General features: G+C 38.1%; 1 pseudogene; it reads right to left on the reverse strand.

Annotated features, from left to right (window-relative positions):
- Positions 1-375: 375 nt before the first annotated feature.
- LOC111740677 lies at positions 376-494 on the reverse strand (annotated as a pseudogene).
- Positions 495-9,429: the final 8,935 nt, after the last annotated feature.

Raw genomic sequence — 9,429 nt, forward strand, 5'->3', positions numbered from 1 at the left:
TTCCAGGGGCCAATGCAGAATTCCACATGGTTCCTATATCCCTTCAACATATTCCCATCCTTTTCTGAGCACTTTCTTACTACCTGTCATGCTCATTTTAAAACCATTCGACTGGTTTTTATAAAGCTGATATATATCCAGCACAGTAAATTCAAGTAATACAGAAAACTACAAAGCACAATGTCAAAATTATACAAAATGTTACCATGAAAGAACATGGTATAAAAGAACAACTCAACATTTGGTAAACACTGTTCCTAACATCTTCTTATGTATGTAGACAGTTAAAAGGAGAGACAGATAAGTGGATAGGTAGAGTTTTGATGGGAAGGAATTATTTTTATTAATTAATTAATTAATTAATTTTATTTTTTTCACTTACAGCACCAGGTCTTCCTAGGTGGTCTCCCATCCAAGTATTAACCAGGCCTGACCCTGCTTAGCTTCCCAGATCAGATGGGATCAGGCACATTTAGGGTGGTATGGCCATAGATAGGATGGAATCATTTTTTAAAAAGTATTAATAAACTGTATTAAAAGTATTTTTAATAAAAAGCATTAAATGTAGTTCCACAGAATTTAACAGAAAAAAAAAGAATCTAAAATATAACTAGATGTGCTGAGTTTCAGGTAAATGTTTCTTTACAAAAGACATGTCTTAAATTCTCTCTCTAAGGACAAGTAAAAGGTTATGAAAAACATTTAGATATTCATCAGTTAGCTTTTGTGGCCTAATAACTACTCCAAAGCTTCGTGGCTGAAAACAAACACCAGTTTTCATAGCTCACAGGTCAGCAGGGTGCAGCTCTGCTAATCTGGCTTGATTGGTCTCTGTGAGCTGCCAGAGCATCCATGGTCAGGACATGGGTCCGCCGGAGCCTGGCTGGCCTAGAACCACCTCACCCACACGCATTGGTGATCTTTTTGTAGGGGGCGTGGGGTTGGCCTGATCATGTGATCTCTCATCCTCCAGGATGATAGCCCAGGCTTGTTCACAGACCAGTAGCAGAGTTGTAAGAGGGATTGAAAGTATGCAAGTTCTCTTGAGGCTTAGGCTCAGAGCTGACACTGCATGCTATTGGCCAAAGCAAGTGACAAGACGGGCCTAGATTCAGACCTGGGTTTCCGCATCATTCTTAAGTACTGATGTTGATCATTCAAACAGCAACTTTTCCTTACAGCATTATTCGTTCACTCTGCAGATTTAATCATTTTATTTTGAGATTATTTTTCCTATTATGTTTTTTGAACATATTTTCTGTTTCATTTGCTCGTTTCTTTTTTCGCAAATGTCAATTATGTATTATATACGCTTAGAATGTCTCTACAGATATTTGCCAACCTGAATCATTCATGTTATCCAGATTTCTCAGAAAAATTGTCATATGGTTAGAGAGAGCTTTCCTGGTCACTCAATCTAAAAAAGCCTTACCTTTTCATCCTCTATTATGTAGTCCTATTTTACTTATTTCACAGGACTACATAAATTTATTCCCTATATATTATTTTCTCTACCTCCCATCCTAGATCACAAGCTTTATGAGGGCAGAGATGCTGCCAGTCTCAAAGACTGCTAAAACCTCAGCATCTAGCGCACTCCTGGCGTGCATGGGGTATTCAGTAATTACATGTTGAATGAATGAGCGAAAGTCCTGTTTAAGGTAGGTTTATTCTAATTTTAGTTGCTTATAGTATGACTTTCTTCTCTAAAATATTTTTTTCATTTACACATATCTCCTATAATTTCATTGAGAGTATAGACAACTCTGTCTGAACCCTTCATGTCTCCTTGGAAATTTTCTCTTTTTGTTCTTTAGTTTTATCTTACATTTCTTTCTTTATTTCCTCTCTCATTTCCACACAGATCTGTGGGGGTCATTATTCATCTCATATACCTGCTGAAAGACAGTCTGAGGAGGAAGAGTAGTGGACGATATTCGTAAGCTCTAACAGGGCATATTGCACCCTAGAGCCGCTCACCACATCTTAGTTTTCTTAACCTGTGAATCTACATCATCATTCAATTTCTTTTTTTCTTTTTTCTTTCTTTTTTTTTTTTTTTTAACATTTAAGAGCTTGATAATTTGGAAAACATCGTTTCCTCCATTCTCTTCCTCTTACCTCTCCTCTGGTAATTAGACAATAGATAAAAGTTGTGTCTTCATTTCTACCTGCCATGTTCTGCAGTGTCAAATGGCTTTCTATGGGGAGAGTCTTCTTCTGTCATGGCCTTCTGTGTCCCTGGATCTTCATCACTTAAAGAATCCTTGGATGGACATTTCAGGGTAGCTCCATTACCCCTGACATGGCAGTGAGGGGACATGCCCATCTTGCCTAAGCTCTGAGGATATGTTGTTAGTTCTCGGTGTTCTTCCTTATTTTGGTCCAGATTTCACAGCATTTGGCAAGTTTACTACAGTTTGTTGTTTCAGATTGTAGTCACATCCTTATTTTATTGGCAACTAAAATAGTTATCTCCTCTTTTTGAGATTTTTGAGGAAGTGAAGGGAGAGAATCAATGTCCATACACTGTGATCTTTAACCAACCCATTTTGTGCACTTTCAATGGCATTCAACAGATTTTATTGAGCAGAAGAGGTCCTAGTGCTAGTTCCCCACCAGGTTTAGGACTTAAATCTGAATTCTCACAAAGTGAATTTAACTTCGATTACATAACTTGGCTTCTATCACCTTTCTTCTCCATTCCCTTTGCTCTGCTTTTCACCACCCCCAAATCTCTAGAGGTTTTCTGTTTTGCTTTATTTTATTTTTGCTCCCCAGTACAGCCTCAATATTCTCTTTTTCTCCTTTGATAGTGATTTTCTTTGTCACCCTTGTGACAGGAGTATTCCTAGTCCTTCATTTACCTAACTTTTCTAAATTAGAAACCCCAAAGTTACATGGACTCAAACAGGCAGTGAACTGATAACAACTACCACCGCCATTGCAATAATCACACGAATCATTGCTTCTGCTATCAAACATTTACTTTGTGACAGTAATGCTGTTAAAGCTGTTCAAGTATAAACCAGGTAATTCTTCTAATTACCCAACAAAGTTAATATGATTACCTACAATTTAACTGTAGGGATATGAACAATAATTTTTTCCTGGCTCCAGAATTATACTCCAGAGATTCCAGTCACTGTGTTTGTTCAAGAAAATACTTTGAAAGATATTCTCAGGGTTGTTGAGCTTTCTTCCAAGGGCTCACACATCAAAGGTAAAAAGGTCCTGACTCTTGAGGAGCTAAGAGCAGGGTCGCTAAAAACAGATTGGGTAGAATCCCTACTCTGGGAACTAAGTAATAATAGCACTTCCCTCATAGGGCAGTTGTGAGAAAAATTTGTCAAACCTGCACAGAGCAGTACAGCAAAGGTAGAGGATTTGTGTGTATAACACCTGGTGAGTGGACCAGCTAAATTTATTCAGAGAACATTTCCGGGAAGAGAGGACTCTTGGCCAGAGTTTTAAAGGAAAACTAAAGCACGCATGGAAGGAGCACCTGGCCATCTTTTTTTTTTTTTAGTTAAATTTATTGTGGTAACATTGGTTAATAACATTATAGAAATTTTAGATGTACAATGTTATAATTCGATCTTGATGATCACAGGAAGGAATTCAGACTGGGAACTGAAAGCCACTGCGGACTTCAGAAAGGAGCCATTTCTCAGGTGAAGAAACACCTAGTTGTTGACAATAATACAAATCTGCCACTGAAATCGGAGAATTTGAGGAGAATGCCAATGTGAAATAAGACTGTCAAAACAACTCACATTTTCCAAGGAATTTGATAGTGGAAAAGAGGAACCCCTTAAGACAGGGGTCCCCGACCCCTGAACTGTGGACTAATACAGGTCCATGGCCTGTTAGGAACTGGGCCGCACAGCAGGAGGTGAGTGGCGGGCAAGCAGAGCGAAGATTCACCTGTACTTGCAGCTGCTCCCCCACGCCAGCATCACCGCCTCAGCTCCACCTCAGATCATCAGGCATTAGATTCTCGTAAGAGCATCGGTCTCTGGTGCCAAACAGGTTGAGGACTGCTGCCTTAAGATCTTTAGATCCTTCTTACCTGCTCTTCTTTTAAAAATAAAGTTGACTCTGCTAGAGAATAAATAATTGATGCCACTTCTAGGAAGAAAGGATGTTGAATTGACAATGGAAACAAAAACACCTGCTTCAACAACTGACCTCGCCTCCCCTATTTTTAAAATCCCTGAAGACAACCCTAGTCAGCTTTGGGGTTCTTTGTATCAGTAAGAAATGTCCCTAAGCCCACAGAGTACTAGGTGATAAGCTGGAGGGGAAATACCATGCAAGGCAGTAATCTGATTTGCATCGGTTGAAAAGGTGAGCAATTGCAGCCCAAGCAGAGGTGGCTCATTTATCTGCTGTTGCATTCCCTCATCATGTGAGGCCATAAATCCACAGATGGGAGAAACTCTAGCCCCATGGCTTAAATGTTATGCAACTTCCTCTGGAGGAATCATATGCCTATTACAAAACTCTTCACGCTTGCGCTCTGGGCCACAGGTCAGACAGACACCAGTGGATAAAAGGTACCAGGCAGTCTTTAAAAAGACTTCTCCTTTAGCCAGGATAGAAAGACTTCTAAAGGGAAAGAGAGACTTCATTTCACTCCAAGCTTTCTCTCTTAGATATTTCTCACTTGTGTAAAATATCAGCAGAGATGCTAGATACACAAATAAAGTGTAGACCCTTTGTCCACAAGCTCCATCCATGCCACCCACGAGGAGCTGCAATAACACCTGAGTCTTTGCTAACTTTGAGACCATGCAGCATTCTTTAAATTTTCATTTCCTTGTCTTTTCGGGATCATCATCTATCTGTTGGTGGAATGGGTCATTGCATTAGTAAAATTTTGGAATGCCACATGCCCAGAAAATTCCTAGGAGAAATATGGTCGTAAAAATAAAATCACACTACTGGGGGGAAAAAAAAAGCAACAACAACAACAGAGACAAACACATAAATTCAAGCAATAAAATGCATCTATTGGGAATGACTGGGGCAAGGTAGAGGGCCCTTTCTACATGCCAAACTGAAATGTTCTGTTAAGTTTTAAGAAATCATGTTTACAGCAGATATAAATTAAATTAACTGTGAGGCCCTAAAATAAAGCAGCTGTTATTCATCTCCTCTGTCACAGAACAAGAGGAAAGGCTGGTCAGAGGTAAGGAAGGCTCTTTTCTTGATGGTGAGACGTATAACAATGCTGAGGGGATAACGAGGAAAGGCAGGAATGCTGTGAAGCTGTCTCCTCCCATACACGGTTAAAGGGCACAGAATTCACAAATTTTACATGTGCCTTGAAGTCCTTTGCCCTTGACCAAGATTTCATAATAGCCCTTTGTTTCTCTGCGTTAAGCTATTCCACTCCAAATAAATGGAGCTCCTTCTACATAGCGACAAGATTACAAATGCACAACTAAGACAATTGTAAAAACAAATCGGCAAATATTAATCCAAAGTGAAAATGATCACCTGGTCCTGTGCTGCAGTAGGTTGGCTTAAGGCTGAGGAAGTGAGTGAGTGAAGGGATCTCTGACCCCACAGGCTGCAAGCCCATGACTAGCAGCTGAGCTAACCAGAGTCATATAATGCCTGGGTCACCCCTGTCTCTACTTTCTGGTCTTGCCTTCCTCAAAATGCTGCATTTGTGAGGGTAATCCAGAGTACCTGCCTTGCTCACTAACACTGCCCCATCACCCATCAACCCCACTCCGTTGGGCTCTGCAAACAGCAAATGAAAATGCAAAAAACAAGAAAGAAAAGAATGTGATATTTGGGAAATGTGGCAGGAATCCAGAGATGTCCTATGAATCATATTGAATTCTGCTTGTCTAATGAGGTTTGATTCATATAAATGAACAAAACATTTTGGGTTTTTAGTCAACTCCAATGTACTGTATAAAACAACATTTCAGAGATAATAATTCCTTAAAGTTACGAAAGCATCTTCAACTTACAAAGTTGTCTGGAGGGATTTTTACTTTTGTTTTCTTTTTGGCTTGGTTGGTTTGTCTATTTTATTTTGTTTTATCACTGACCACTTTTAATACAATCGTTTGTAGATTCAGTGTGTGTGTGTGTACATATGATACAGGCATACCTCAGAGATATTATGGGTTTGGTTTTAGACCATTGTAATAAAGCAAGTATTGCAAAAAGTGACTCATAATCTATTTGTTGGTGGAGAGTCTTGCCCTCACTTTGCAAAACACGCAACATCTGTAAAGCACAATTAAGCAAAATGCAATAAAATGAGGTCTGTCTTTATATAAAAAAGATTATACCCATGACCAAGTGGGATTTATCCCAGAAATGTGAGGGTGATTCAACATACAAAAAAATCAAACTATGTTATATGCTCTATCAATAGAATAAAGGACAGAAACCACATGATTGTCTCAATGGATGCAGAAAAAGCATTTGACAAAATCCAAAACCTTCTCATGATAGAAACACTAAACATGTTAGGAATAGAATGGAAATCACTCAGCCTGACAAAGGGAATCTATAAAAAAAAAGAGAAAGAAAGAAAGAAAGAAAGAAAAAGAAAGAAAGAAAGAAAGAAAGAAAGGAAGAAAGAAAGAAAGAAAGAAAGAAAGAAAGAAAGAAAGAAAGAAAGAAAGAAAGAAAGAAAAAACCCCACAGCTAATATCATAGTAATTGTGAAAGACTAAAAGCTTTTTCCCTAAGGTCAGAAAAAAAGAGAAGGGTATCATCTATATTATTGCTCCTTTTATTAAACCTTGTACTGGAAATTCTAGTCAAGGCAATTAAGCAAGATAAAGAAATAAAATCCATCCAAATTGGAAGGGAAAAAGTAATACTATATTCATAGATATGGATAATCCTAAAGAACACACACACACACACACACACACACACACACACACACACACACACACACAGATTAGAAGTAATAAATGAGTTCAGAAAGCTTCAGGATACAAAATTAATATACAAAAATCAGTGTATATCTCAACGCTAGCAATAAAAAATCCATAAATGAAAGTAAGAAAATGATTCCATTTAAAATAGCATAAAATGAATAAAGTATTTAGGAATATATTTAATAAAAGCAATATAAGATTTGGACACCAAAAACTACAAAACATTGGTGAAAGAAATTAAAGAAGACCTAAATAAATAGGTTGGAAATATAGGCAAGATTTTTGTGTTATAATCTTGAGGCAGAATTCCTTTTTCTCCAGGAAACCTCCATTTTTGCTCTTAAGGCCCTCGGCTGATTAGATGAGACCCATTCACATTATCAAAGATAATATCTTGTCAACTTAAAGTCAACTGATTGTTTATGTTAATCACATCTACAAAATACTTTCACAGCAACATCTAGACTAGTGTTTGAACAAATGACTGGACACCATAGCTGAGCCAAGTTGACACATAAAATTTAACCATCACATAAAGAGTAGCAAGACAATTCAAGGAAAGAATAGTCTTTTCAAAAAATGGTGCTGGGAGAACTGGACATTCACATGTGAAAGTATAAAGTTGGACCTCTTCTTCATGCCATATACAAAGCTTAACTCAAAATGAATCACAGACCTAAAGGTAAGAGCTAAAACTATAAAATTCTTAGAAGAAAACATAGGAGTAAATTGTGACCGTAGATTAAGTAATTGTTAGATATGACACTAAAAGCACAAATGACAAAGAAGAAAACACAAATAAATTGAACCTTATTAAAATGAAAATTTTGTGCTCCAAAGGACATCATCAAGAAAATGTAAAAGATAACCTACAGAATGGGAGAAAATACTTGCAAATGTCAATGTCCCGTATATATGATAAGGGAGTTGTAGCCAGTATATAAATATAACTCTTATTATGTAACTCTTATACGACAAATAACCCAATTTAAGAATGGATAAAGTATTTGAATAGATATTTCTCCAAAGAAGATATACTAATGGCCTGGAGGAGTGCCTCTCAATCAAGGTGTCTTGACTAATATCCATTTGCCCCTTCCCAACTTCTAAAACTTTTTTATCTCTAAAGGTCAGCAGGAGCAAGGTAAGGAGTTTATGTTGGTCTGATGAGCTACTCACTAATCCTTTTGTTTGTTAATCACTCATCCATTTTCTCAACAGGTATTTCTTGAGCACCTACTATATGCCAGTCATTCTACTGCATGTCAAGGTTTTAGGGAGATCCATGTGCCTGGTTTAAATGCACAGGTAGAGAAAACCAAAGCAAAGCCCCACCCCTCAAGGAATTCACAGAGTTGCATGTCAGAAAAACAAGCAATTAAGAAGAGATATGATAAATTTGCCACTTCCTGAGAACAGTCCTCATAGCCCTGTCCTGTCCCCGCTGGGTTTTCTGACCTCTGTGTACTGGAACATTTCTGAAATTTATTTCCTTGGGCTGCCTGCTATATCTTTTTGTTCTTTTTCCTTCTCCCAAACTAGATTCTTCCTGAGTTCTGGATTCTCAAATGAATTGCAGATGACTGTTTATATGTCACTGATTTCATTTTAGAAACATTTGTATTGCTTTATGCCATTTCTAGTCATTTTATTTTTAACATGAATAAAACAATTCTACCTGCGTCTTTCATAAGAGGGGTGTGAAGGCTTTCAAAGGATCCCACTAGTGCAGGACAGAAATGGTCTGTTGCTGACCATGGGTTCACAGCTCTTTTTGCAAAACTGATCCAGAGTCCCTGAAGACATTCAGTTGACCTTGTGTTACAGAATAGAAAGAGTTTGTCCACCCAGCACTAGCAGAGCCAAACAGTGAACGCTGAGAATTGCAGTGGAGAGAGATTGGCTATTTTATTATAAATAATGCCACCCAAAAGAATGGGAAGCTAATGCTCAAAAGCCTGAACTCCCTGATCCAAGATTTAGACAGGTGTTTAAGGGTATGAGAAGAACAGGTATGCAGAAGCACTGGCAGGACAACTTTTAATTGGAGGACCTTAGACCTTGGCCTTTTATGGTAAGGGGAGTCAACACTGTGAAGTAGGTGCTGTGGTTAGCATTCCAGTTTATAAATGAGGAATTTGGAGAAGATGGAATTAGATAACTTGCCCAGGTCATAGAGCTAAGTAGCAGAGGTAGGATTTTAACTCAAGCATCCCAAGTCATGTGACTGGATAATTTATCACTTGAACTGGAACACTTTTGAGAATGAAAACAGAGGTATTGATGTTATACTGGCACAACAAACATAAACTAGGACTTGAACTAGGCACATAGGACAAATAGTTGCCTTTGCTATAAGGAATGTTGCGTATGAAGCTGGCTTGAAAGTTTTCTGTACATGTGAGGCTATTGCTGGGGAGGGTTATGTCTCCATGGTGAACTACATAAACTGAAATCTGTGTCTCCGAACTCCAACCCAATGGTTATTGGTTCCCTTTGTGGGAACTAT

This window comes from Pteropus vampyrus, unplaced genomic scaffold (assembly GCF_000151845.1).
Source record: "Pteropus vampyrus isolate Shadow unplaced genomic scaffold, Pvam_2.0 Scaffold66, whole genome shotgun sequence".
Classification (NCBI taxonomy): domain Eukaryota; kingdom Metazoa; phylum Chordata; class Mammalia; order Chiroptera; family Pteropodidae; genus Pteropus; species Pteropus vampyrus.